The sequence below is a fragment of the Triticum aestivum genome, chromosome 2D, assembly GCF_018294505.1.
Source record: "Triticum aestivum cultivar Chinese Spring chromosome 2D, IWGSC CS RefSeq v2.1, whole genome shotgun sequence".
Taxonomy (NCBI): Eukaryota; Viridiplantae; Streptophyta; class Magnoliopsida; order Poales; family Poaceae; genus Triticum; species Triticum aestivum.
This window is the reverse complement of record NC_057799.1, coordinates 198443615-198457091: the sequence shown is the minus strand read 5'-3', so window position 1 is coordinate 198457091 and position 13477 is coordinate 198443615.

The window sequence follows — 13477 nt, the reverse complement described above, 5'->3', positions numbered from 1 at the left end:
AGGATTTTTCACTCCGTGTATCGGAGAGGTATCTCTGGGCCCACTCGGCAATGCACATCACTATAAGCCTTGCAAGCAATGTGACTAATGAGTTAGTTGCGAGATGATGCATTACAGAACGAGTAAAGAGACTTGCCGGTAACGAGATTGAACTAGGTATGATGATACCGACGATCGAATCTTGGGCAAGTACTATACCGATGACAAAGGGAATGACGTATGTTGTTATGCGGTTTGGCCGATAAAGATCTTCGTAGAATATGTAGGAACAAATATGAGCATCCAGGTTCCTCTATTGGTTATTGACCGGAGATGTATCTCAGTCATGTCTACATAGTTCTCGAACCCGTAGGGTCCGCACGCTTAACGTTCGATGACGATTTGTATTATGAGTTATATGTTTTGGTGACCGAAGTTTTTTTGGAGTCCCAGATGAGATCACGGACATGACGAAAAGTCTCTAAATGGTTGAGAGGTAAAGATTGATATATTGGAAGGTTATGTACGGACACCGGAATGGTTTCGAAGAAGATCGGGGATTTTTCGGAGTACCGGGAGGTTACCGGAACCCCCCGGGAAAGTTAATGGGCCTATTGGGCCATAGTGGAAAGAGGGAGGCTGCCACAGGAGGTGGCGCGCACCCCCCAAGCCCAATCCAAATTGGACAAGGGGTGGGGGCGCGACCCCCCTTTCCTTCTCCCTCTCCCCCCTTTCCCCTTTCCCTCTTCGTTGGAAGGAATGAGGGGGGCCGAATCCTACTTGGACTAGGAGTTCAATTAGGACTCCCCTCTTGGCGCGCCCCTCCTAGGCCGCCGGCCTCCTCCTCCCCCCTTTATATACAGGGGCAGGGGGCACCCCACAGGCACACCAAGATTTGTCTTAGCCGTGTGCGGTGCCCCCTCCACAGTTTACTCCTCCGGTCATAGCGTCGTAGTGCTTAGGCGAAGTCCTGCGCGGATCACATCACCATCACCGTCACCGCGCCGTCGTGCTGACGCAACTCTCCCTGACCCTCTACTGGATCAAGAGCTCGAGGGACTTCATCGAGCTGAACGTGTGCTGAACACGGAGGTGCCGTACGTTCGGTACTTGGATCGGTTGGATCGTGAAGACGTTCGACTACATCAACCACGTTAACATAACGCTTCCGCTTTCGGTCTATGAGGGTACGTGGACATACTCTCCCCTCTCGTTGATATGCATCTCCTAGCGTGATCGTAGGAATTTTTTTGAAATTGCATGCTACGTTCCCAAACAGTGGTATCAGAGCCAGGTCTATGCGTAGATGATATGCGAGTAGAACACAACGAGTTGTGGGCGATAATAGTTTGTGATGCCTGGATAATTAAGCTACAGTAATCTCACGCTAATGATGCCACGTCACCACTATTACTGTTACTAATCTCACGTTGATCCAAATCCGGTTCAAATTCAAATTCTAATAATAAGTGAAATTCTAAAATTCTCAAACATGAAAACTAAAATGTTCATCATGTGGCAAATAATCACTAACTTATTTTGGTGTTGGAACGAACCTTTTTCAAAATGTTTAAATGCCCTAAGCTAAATAAAAACAATGGCTGAAATAACTATTTAATTTCTTTTTAAATTATAAAAATATTAAACTAACTTGTTTTGGTATCAAACTAGGTTTGGCAGTGGCCTATATTAATGATACTAATTTAGGTGTTGACTCGGTATATTATAAAACTTAAATAAATAGAAACTAAGTTAGAAAGGAAAAATAGATAAAAGGAAAAAGGTCAAACAAAAAGAACACATAAAAACAGAACCCCCCTGGCCAACTGGGCCATGACCCAGCCTGCCGGCCCATTGGCCCAACCGCACCCCTGGCCTACAAGGCCTCTCACACCCCACCCGAAACCCTAACTGACACCCCACTCCTCCCACTTGTTCGGTCTCCTCCTCCCCCCGATCCAGTTCTGGATCGGGATCAGGCCGACGACCGCGCCCCGACGCCGGCGACCCACCCCGTCGCTGCACTCCAACTGCCCCGACGCTGCCACGCCTCGCCGGCGCCGCCCCACCACCGCCGCCCGAAGACCTCGCCAAGGCCTCCTCGTCTCCTCCTCAAGCCGCTCACCGGACTCCATCGTCGTCGTCGTCCCCGTCAACGCGGCCGTCCTCGTCTTCCTTCCCAAGCACCGCTGCCCGCGAACCCTACACTTTCCCGTGAGCTCCCCTTCTCCTCACCCGGTCACCGCGCTGCCTGTCGCCTCGCTCGTCCCGCTCCGTAGCACGCGCGCGCCCCGCGCCAGCGCCTCCGCTCACTGGCCGGAGCCCACGCCCCGTGCGCTCTCGCCCAGCCGCGGACCGCTCTAACTGCGCCTCGCGCGCGCTCCCCACGCCACTCGCGCCCGTCCCGCTCGCCATCCCTGCATCTCCGCGGCGCCCACGTCCCCTTCCCGGCCGCTCACGCCCCGGCCACCCCCTGCACGCCCATGTTTCGTCTTCTGCCACTGCTCGCCTGCACCGCGCACTCGCCATGGCCACAACGCCCCCTGCTGCTGGCCTGCGCGTCATGCGCCTCGCCTTGGCGCTCCCGTGCAGCCGCAAATGTCACCGCCGCAGCTGCTTCATCTCTGCTGCGCTGCCGCCATCGACTGCTCCACCGCGCCGCTCTGGTCCCCCCACGTGACCACCTCCACTCCCCCAGCCGCCCGCTACCTCCCCCAGCTGCGCCCGGCGCTCCCTGGCCGCCCTGGCCGGTGCTCTCCTCCGCCCCGACCGGTGCCCGGGGCCAACCGGGGGATTGCCCGCACCCATTAGCCCGTTACGGGGCGCCAGCAGTGGCATGTGTCACTGACCACTGGGGCCCGACCCCCCTTTTTTTTGAACGAAAAGGAAAAGCAGAAAAAGAATAAATAAATACATAAAATTAAATAAATGATAATTAATTAGTTAATTAACTTAATTAATCTAGTTTAATTAAATTTAATTAGTCCTGCTTAATTAAACCCTAATTAACATGTTAGTCTATGACAGGTGGGTCCCACTGGACCCACAGGCCAGGTTTGACTCTGGTCAGCTGGGTTTGACCTGCTGATGTCATGGTGATGTCATGCTGACATCACCTTTCACTGTTCTGGAAAGTTAATTAATTAAATAAATTTCAAAAATGCATAAAACTTTGATAAATCATAGAAAATAAACCGTAACTCGGATGGAAAAACTTTGTACATGAAAGTTGCTCAGATCGATGAGACGAATCTGGATACGCAGCCCGTTCGTCCGCCACACACCCCTAGCATATCGAACACACAACTTTCCCCCTCCGGTACATCTGTCCGAAAACGCAAAACACTGGGGATACTTTCCCGGATGTTTCCCCCCTTCGTCGGTATCACCTCCTACCGCGTTAGGGCACACCTAGCACCGCGCATTGTCTTGTCATGCACCGTCATGCTTATGTTTGCATTATATTTATTGTTTCTTCCCCCTCTTCTCTCGTTAGACACCGAGACCGACGCCACTGCTACCCAGTACGACTACGGTGTTGACGACCCCTCCTTCTCGGCTGAGCTTCCAGGCAAGCCCCCCTTGATCACCAGATATCGCCTATTCTACTCTCTACTGCTTGCATTAGAGTAGTGTAGCATGTTACTGCTTTCCGTTAATCCTATTCTGCTGCATAGCCTGTCCTTGCTACTACTGTTGTTACCTTTACCTGCAATCCTACATGCTTAGTTTAGGATGCTAGTATTCCATCTGTGGCCCTACATTCTTGTCCGTCTGCCATACTATACTATCGGGCCGTGATCACTCGGGAGGTGATCACGGGTATATACTTATATACATAAGATATATGATACCTGTGGTGACTAAAATCGGGTCGACTCGTAGGAGTACCCGCGAGTGGATCTTTGTGGCGGAGCGCCAGGGCAGGTTGAGACCACCTAGGCGAGAGGTGGGCCTGGCCCTGGTCAGCGTTCGCGGTTACTTTAAAATAACACGCTTAACGAGTTCTTGGTATTTGATCTGAGTCTGGCCACTGGCCTATACGCACTAACCAACTACGCGGGAACAGTTATGGGCACTCGACGTCGTGGTATAAGCCGAAGCCTTCGTGACGTCAGCGACTGAGCGGCGCACACCGGATTGGAACGTAAGCCTGCTCTTGTATTCAGGGGGCTAGTTCTCCTTCCGGCCGCCCACGCAACGTGCAGGTGTGCAATGGGCGATGGGCCCAGACCAATGCGCCATAGGATTTAGACCGGCGTGCTGACCTCTCTGTTGTGCCTAGGTAGGGCTGCGACGTGTTGATCTTCCGCGGCCGGGCATGACCCAGAAAAGTGTGTCCGGCCAAATGGGTTCGAGCATGTTGGTTATGTGGTGCACCCCTGTAGGGAAGTTTATCTATTCGAATAGCCGTGATCTTCGGTAACAGGACGACTTGGAGTTTTACCTTGACCTTATGACAACTAGAACCGGATACTTAATAAAACACACCCTTCCAAGTGCCAGATACAACCCGGTGATCGCTCTCTCACAGGTCGATGAGGAGAGGATCGCCGGGTAGGATTATGCTATACGATGCTACTTGGTGAACTTACCATCTACTCTCTTCTACATGCTGCAAGATGGAGGCTGCCAGAAGCGTAGTCTTCGATAGGATTAGCTATCCCCCTCTTATTCTGGCATTCTGCAGTTCAGTCCATCGATATAGCCCCCTTTACACAGATACCCATGCATATGTAGTGTAGATCCTTGCTTGCGAGTACTTTGGATGAGTACTCACGGTTGCTTTTCTCCCTCTTTTCCCCCTTTCCCTTCTACCTGGTTGTCGCAACTAGATGCTGGAGCCCAGGAGCCAGACGCCACCGTCGATGACGACTCCTACTACACCGGAGGTGCCTACTACTACGTTCAGGCCGCTGACGACGACCAGGAGTAGTTTAGGAGGATCCCAGGCAGGAGGCATGCGCCTCTTTCGATCAGTATCCCAGTTTGTGCTAGCCATCTTATGGCAACTTGTTTAACTTATGTCTGTACTCAGATATTGTTGCTTGCGCTGACTCGTCTATGATCGAGCACTTGTATTCGAGCCCTCGAGGCCCCTGGCTTGTATTGTGATTCTTGTATGACTTATTTATGTTTTAGAGTTGTGTTTTGATATCTTCCCGTGAGTCCCTGATCTTGATCGTATACGTTTGCATGCATGATTAGTGTACGATTGAATCGGGGGCGTCACAAGTTGGTATCAGAGCCGACTGCCTGTAGGAATCCCCCTTCCACACTCCTTGGCCGAAGTCGAGTCTAGACATTGCAAAACTTTTACTAACATGGCCGTGTGCCTTACGGACCCACGTCGCCATTGGGTGGAATTAGCATCTTTTATTCCTCGACCTATACTCTGGGACTCTAATCTCTCCTCTATTCGGTTTAAATGATTTTACTAACGCCGACTCTAGGTTCTCGTAACTACTTCCACCCGGAGAGCCCCTTACTCCAGATGATTACTTGGTCCACTGAAGGATTTTGAAGATACTCTCCGATGTTCTCTCGAGACTTTGAGCCCGTTGCTTTTGCAATTCCCTACCACCGAAATATCCCTATGGATAAATACATACACTTACCGTTCTTACTTTTATTCCCAGTTGATCTTGTTCTAACAAGATACCCTGAAATCCCCTCTATTGTTCAGAGAATTTTTTTGTGCCTACTGCCTTGCAGTTCCTTGCCACCTGAATACCCCTACGGATAATTTCTCGCCCTTATCGAGTATCCGCTCATACCTAGTTGTTCATGTGTTTCACAATTGTCTTCGAAATACTATTCGATCCTTCAAAATTCCTCAGTAGCTTATTGCTCTGCAATACTTGTCTGCTTGCATTATGGATGCTTTCCATATGTCTGGCAATATTCGTTAGTATCCTTAGACACCGTCATTTTGATCCTATTGATTCAACATGAGTGCGAATGCACGCAATCGTCAGTTGATCCTTCTAAATTATCCTTCCGGCTCAGGCGTCATTTTGAACATGAGCTTGTTCTCGACCAATCTATTTGCCGTCAATTGTACCCTTAGGTCTATTGAATTTATCCATCCTTGATCAGAGCGTTTGCTTCTGATCCTTTGAGTTGGAAATCATATTTACTTTGCATTTGAGCTTGGAATTAGTCAGTAGTTTCTATAATCCGATGCCTTTGCACTCCTTCTTCCTCTGAATGAGTACCGATACTCACATCAACCCTGTTGTGGACCGCCAGAACCATTGCGGGTTATTATCCGACAGTGTCCTTCACATCCAAAATTCTCGTGAGTTCTTCCCTGATACATAATGCCTTTGGTAAATTGTATCCTCTACTTGTGTCAACCATGCTCAGCTTTTGAGCTTCTGTTAGTTACTCCTGAAGTTCGTGGTATATGTTCCTAAGATGCCCCTATGGGTTGAACCTATGCCTTCTTTAGTCTGTGTGAACCCGAAGTTTTTGCAGGTTATATCTATTGGTGTTTTGTCGGAAAAAAATTCAACTCTATAAATTCTTCGAAGACGGGAAGTGAATGAAAGGTTATGCATTGAAGAAGTGGGAGTCGACCTTGAACTTTGTGTTCATGCCCATGGACATGATGTAGATCCTATCATGGAAACTTCTTGTAATAATAAATATTTCCTTGATAAATATCATCTGGTATATGTGAATTGATCCTTTGCAACCGTGGTTCCAACCATGATTGTTCTCCTTTGATTCTATTACTCGGACAAGTTAAAGTACTTGCCTTCTGCAGATCAGTACGCCTTCCCAACCTCTATTTTGTTCTACCTTCGAGTATTACCCCCTGGTATCTCGAGGATATCCACCCATTGCACTTCATCTTATGAAATTCTGATGAAGTAGTACCTTTTCCCATCATAGTCACTCCACGGGTTCTGGGTTGTCGTCAACCGAGAACACCGATTTGTGAATCGAATCAATACTGAGATTCAGTACTCTCAGTACTTTGTTGTTGAGAAGTTTAATACTCCATCACGTCACTCCTAGCCTGATTGGCCATATCATTATCATGGTAAATTTCAACTGTGCTACCTGGTCCTTTCTTCCCGGAGCACAATTTTCGACGATGATCTAAGCTTACGTCGATTTTCCTCGTCATATCATTTCACCTTGAACAACAAGCTTGATTTCGAGTTTGTGTCGTACCCATAGTTCCAATAACCTTTTGCTTCATAATTCCTTTGACTTGATGTCATCGCCGATAGATTACATCTTCATGAAATCTCTCGACAAATGTGTCATGATCATCACCAACATTTTGAGCTCTTCCAGGATATCAATCGAATTCATAATGAGAAATACCATCCTAGCCCTCGATGATTTGTCTTATCATCGACCACTTTATTGCCTTCCGTTTAACACAAACTTGTTTGTGTTTTGTGTTATACCTTGAGATCCTTGCTATCTAGCATTTGTTCCTCTTTACCTTGGAGTATTACCACCTTTTATGTCAAGAATGTCGTGGGAATTTCACCACCTCTTAAGAATTCTTGGTATAGTGATACTTCTCACCATCACCATTCTTTCTTGTTCCTCGTGTTGATTCCAACCGGGGTACCAACAAGTGAACGGTGCTATTTGGATTCTGCACTTCTAGCAACCCTATTGCTTTGAAGTTAATGGTCGGCCGTTCATTCTTAGACTATTGATTATTGAATCACCGTTCTAACATTGCTCGTGCAACCCAACCCATATTTCGGGCGCACCTCTCAACCAATGTTTAATTGTGTATGTTTTCCTCGAGCATACTTCCTTATATCATTTGATCCGACAAATGTTATCTCCTTATCCACATAATTGTGGAGATCCATCTTTTTGGATACCTCGTTGAATTAACACTGAGTCCATCAGCCACCTCCTCATCCTCTTCTTGATTTAATGATGAACTCTTGTTTCGAAACTCGCTTCCATAGTTCATTTCCCGAGAATCTTCGACGTCATCTCGTCAATTTGTGTCACACCTTTTCTCCTCGAGTATCGTGAGTTTGAGGTATCCTCACACCAATCAGATCTGAATCTCGGTCAGATATGATGGCTGGGAGATATTTCCAAGAGTTATAACATTGGTCGTTATATGACCCGGTAAGGTGATGTCATCCTAGCACACCTGGCCGGAGGCCCTATTGTTATAGAGTCCTTTTCAGCAAGGTTATCCATTCTTCCATGAGGAAATTGTAAGACTTATCCTATAAGTTGTTTTCGATGAATCCTTTGTGTTTCCAAAGTCTGATCTTCACCTGATGACCATGTCAATGCTATCTCGAAGCATGTCTATGGTACTCCGATTTTCAACAAGAACATTTGAAGCCCAATGCTAAATGTTTCCTGCTCAATTATCCAAACACCGCTATATGGGTAATATCATGAAATTTCTCTCCCCTACCTAAAAGTTTTCTACATTATATCCTGACATGGATATCATGCTCTGTTTTGTCCTTGGGAAGGATATACTCCTGATATATGTGTTTAAACACATTTTCCTTTCCATTGTTCTATTTAAAATGATAATCACACTTTTCATTCCATTGTCTTGTTTATCCTTTTTTGTGGTCTATATGATCTAAGCAGTAATATTCTCTTGCTTATGTAAACACCTCGTCGTACAACCTAGTCAGTAAGACCCTGTTACTATTGTTGATGACATTCCGGTAGCCACCGATGGATGAGAACTTTGCCTATTGGTCCGCCTCGTTTAACGACCAGGAAAATGGTTCTCATCATCCCTCGCCCTTGGTACTGACGTTGTTGCCGACATAATCGATAGGCTACCCTCTGACATGCCTTGCTATCATGACCACGCAAGATGTCACCGCTCCTACTACTTTTAACCCACATGGTGGGCCCATAACCCACAGTTCCACGGGAACGAAACCTGACTCTCCTGTACGCCTCAGTTTCTAAAAGTTATTCCTCATGTTTGGCTTCGTATGTAATTCACGAGCCACCTTCCAAGAGATCATCAAGTCTGGTATCAGACATAATAATTATTCCCGTTGCTCTAAAACCCTTTCACACCTTGTTTTAGGCAACGAACGATTGCCTATTTGCTTGAAATTTCTAACTGTGCCTTTTTACCTTGCTCTCGATAACTTTCTTGAATTTCAACGTGAGAGATATTCACTAAGATAGCCCCCAAGTACCTAACGTGTGTTGAGCTTCGTCCTTCCCGAGTCTTTCCCCCTTATCTTTTCATAAGTTCGATGGAGATCCTGAAGAAAGGACGACAACTTCATCATGAGGCATCGATGCAGAGAAATGAAGATGTCAATGTAATGGATCAACTTCTTCGAGAAGAGCAACCAAGACCGAGAAGACTCGATAGAATTTCGTAGCCAGAACTTTCCCCCTTACTTCACCTCTTAAATCTCGGGACGAGATTTCTTGTAGTAGAGGACAATTGTGACGCCCGGATAATTAAGCTACAGTAATCCGACGCTAATGATGCCACATCACCACTATTACTGTTACTAATCTCACGTTGATCCAAATCCGGTTCAAATTCAAATTCAAATAATAAGTGAAATTCTAAAATTCTCAAACATGAAAACTAAAATGTTCATCATGTGGCAAATAATCCCTAACTTATTTTGGTGTTGGAACCAACATTTTTCAAAATGTTTAAATGCCCTAAGCTAAATAAAAACAGTGGCTGAAATAACAATTTAATTGCTTTTTAAATTATAGAAATATTAAACTAACTTGTTTTGGTATCAAACTAGGTTTGGCAGTGGCCTATATTAATGATACTAATTTAGGTGTTGACTCGGTATATTATAAAACTTAAATAAATAGAAACTAAGTTAGAAAGGAAAAATAGATAAAAGGAAAAAGGTCAAACAAAAAGAACACATAAAAACAGAACCCCCTGGCCAACTGGGCCATGACCCAGCTGTAACATCCCAAATTTTCAATTTGGTATGTTATACATAGATCATCATTGCATATCATGTTTTATTGCACTTTGACAAATCCTCGATAAATCCTAAGCAACTCGAGGACCCTCGGAGAGAGTTGGGGATTTTCTCAAATTTTCATATTTGATTCTCATCAAATAATAAGACGAGGATTTTGGTTTTAATTATTTTTCTCTCCGGAAAAATATTTCATTTTAAAAATAAACGAGAGGAGAAAATATGACTTCTCCAAAACAATTGAAATACTGGAGGAAAAAGGTTAAAATCATTTATTGAAATTTATTTGGATTTTATTTGCAATTTTTATTGCATTAAAAATATTGCATGTTTTCAAAATATTTATATCGTGATAAAAAAATGTTCACCCTATTCTAGATTATCTAACTAGACGGGGAATATTTATTTTATATTTTTCTTATTTTTATTTATTTTTCTGTGAATTATTTTCCGCGGAACGTTTAAAAAAAAACTGCGCGACGACCGCCGGGCCGAAGCCCAGCCGAGCGCCGGCCCAACCCCGCGCCTCTCCTCCTCGCGCACGGCACGGCCGCCGCCGCCGCTCGGAGTCCGAGCTCCGCACGCCCCCGCCGGCGCCCCCTTCCCCAAGCCACCTCCGGCCCCCCCCATATAAATACCCCCCCTCCTCTCACCTCACCCCGCCGCCGCCGCATCGCACCCGCCGTCGCCCGCACCGGAGCCCGCGCCGCCGCCGTTTTGCGCCGCCACTCGCCGGAGCCGCCGCCGGAGCCCCGCCCCTCGCCCCGAGCCGCCCGACCCCGCCGCCCCTCGCCTCGAGCCGCCGGAGCCCCGCCGGAGCACGCCCCCGACGAGGTACCTCGCCGCCCATTTGGTTGCCGGTTTTCTTTAAAAAAACCATTCGTTTTAAAAAAAACCTAGATCGGTTTTTTTCAGTTTTATTATTTTACGAGCGTTCACTGAACCGTTCGTTTTAACGAACGCGTTCGTCGGTTTTTCTCTGTTAACGAACGTCCGTTCTTTAACCGTTCGTCCGTTTTTCTTTTCGTCGGATTTTTCTACGATTATCTCAGATTCGATTTCTGATCGAATCTTCGGTTCTGTTTAACTTCTCGCTCGTTTATCGGAATCAGGCGATTCAAGCGCCTAGAGTTTCATCTCGAAATTCTCTTTCCGTTCAACCTACTCAAACAAGTTTTTGCTACAGTAAAATTTGACCTAGATCCAGATTAGTAAACGAAGCTACTTTCTTTCGCCGTTTGACTTTCGTTGCTTCTTTCGAGTTGATTCTTTTTGCAAACCGGAGTTCTTAAGTTAAACTTTCTGGTTGGATCTGTCATTCGAGTTTTACCTGTGCATTAGATGAGTACTGATTGTATGCTTGTTTGTTTGCGATAGAGTATCCGGAGTGTGCCGCTTGTTACTTCGAATCGCTAGGTTTTGCGGATCATCAGCAAGGCAAGTAACACTTTGATCATACTTTTCATACCCAGTTTTATTGCATTAGATCTTTTCCTCAAACAATTGCATGATTAGGATCTGATTAAATTGTGGGAACTGGGTAGTAGTTGAGGTAGTACCTATTACCTGTTTTCTTATCAAACCCTTGGGAGTTACTTCTACGTTGCTATTATATTGCTATGCTATGCTCGTAGACGTGGATTGGGTTTGAGAGATATTCATGACGGATGTGAGATGTTTATTAATGGTTCAACTTAAGGTGGCAACTAAAACTCACATTTGGGTGGATTGAGGCACCTGGAGAACCCAGTGTTGTCTGTATGTATAAGGACCGCCACCCAGGCTCAAAGGGATCATAAGATTATTCATGCTAGAAACTTCCGTGTGCAGCCACAAGCTATTATGGGCTCTAGCATAGTTGAGTAGGTTATAGGATCTCTTGAAGAGGTGGGCTAGCAGATGTAGGGGAAAGTAGGTGTACCGGTCCATCCAGAGTAAAGAGAGATTGTTTCTGAAAGACTGTGTCTCGGTCATCCGTTTCTCAAACACCATGCAGTGCGAGAAATAAAAACGAAGGCGATCGAGTCTTGTGGGGAAAAGTGCGCAAACCTCTGCAGAGTGTACAAACTAATCATGGTTAGCCGTGTCCCCGGTTATGGACAACTTGAGTATCTAGTACCTGGATTATCATTTGAATCTCATCACCATGTTACTTTTAATTAATTTTGTTGGGTTATTGATGACACCTAATTGGGATTGAGTTGGAGGTACCTTCTCAATGATTCACAACCACCATGATAGTTAAATAAAATTTACTCCTTTGCAGTAGGATAAAATTGGCTTTTCGCAAAACTGTAACCATAGAGCTTTCCACCAGCCATATATGCATGTAGTATAGCATTATTATTGTTCAATACTCTCTATGTGTTACTTTGCCAGCATATTCTATGTGCTGACCCGTTTTCGGGCTGCAACGTTTCATGTTGCAGACTTTTCAGACGACGAGTAAGGTGCCTTAGGTCGTGGTCTTATACTCAGTGATGCCGCTGGAGTTGATGGACTCACTTATCTTCCAAGTCTTCCGCTGTTATCGTTGTTAGATGGCCTTAAGCCATGTTTACCATACTTAATCTCTTCGAAGATATTCGATGTAATAAGTGTGTGATTGCTACTCTGTTATAAATCCTCCATTTGTACTGTGCGTGTCAGCATTACTGATCCAGGGATGACACTGGTGCACAGCAGCACAGACCATTTAAGGTCTGGTCGCTACAAAGTTGGTATCAGAGCACACGCTGACTGTAGGACACGACCACTAAGCTTAAGCCCTAGAAAGCTTCTCTCTTCTCATTTCTGACCCCTCTCCACTTTCTACTCTTTTAGGAATGGCGAATGCAAGGAGCAAGTTTATGCAACCAGATGAAGACACGCCGTTTGGTCGACATTTGAAGGAAGTCACCAAGTACTTGAACATAGGAATACCAAGCATCACCGGAACCTACAACGCCACATTACCCGAAGAGGAGAGCTGGAAGATTCAAGTTCTTATTCCAGGAAGGACGTTTGTGCCAACTACGGAACCCATAAGATTGGTTTTCGAAGCACCAACCTGGAGTTTAGGGAAGAGCATGGCCGCACACATCGCCATGGGACGCATTGGAGAAGTCTACCACCAGGAGCTTAAGGATACAATTTATCAAATTTGTGGACGTCGAGACGCGCAATGGGAGATGATCAGAACCAAGAAGGATGGATCAATTGCAGCTTTCATCCAGGAGCAGAACCAACATATTCGTCGCCAGGAGAACCAGATGTGCACGGACAAGGAAGAACTGAAGAAGGCATTAACCAAGATCAAAGAACTCCAAGAAGAACTCAAGGCTACACGCGAAGATTATTTGGAGGAAATCAACGCATTAGTAGGGAAGAATGACGACCTGGAGAAAAAGATTGGAGTATTCATGGGAAATCCAGTGCCAAAAGCAGAAGTCGACGAATGCACTTGTCCGGATAACTACATCATCATCGAAGACACCGACTCAGAACCAAGTGAAGACGACTGGGTTGATGAAGCTGGAGCAGACATCATGGAGTCTTCAACGGATCAG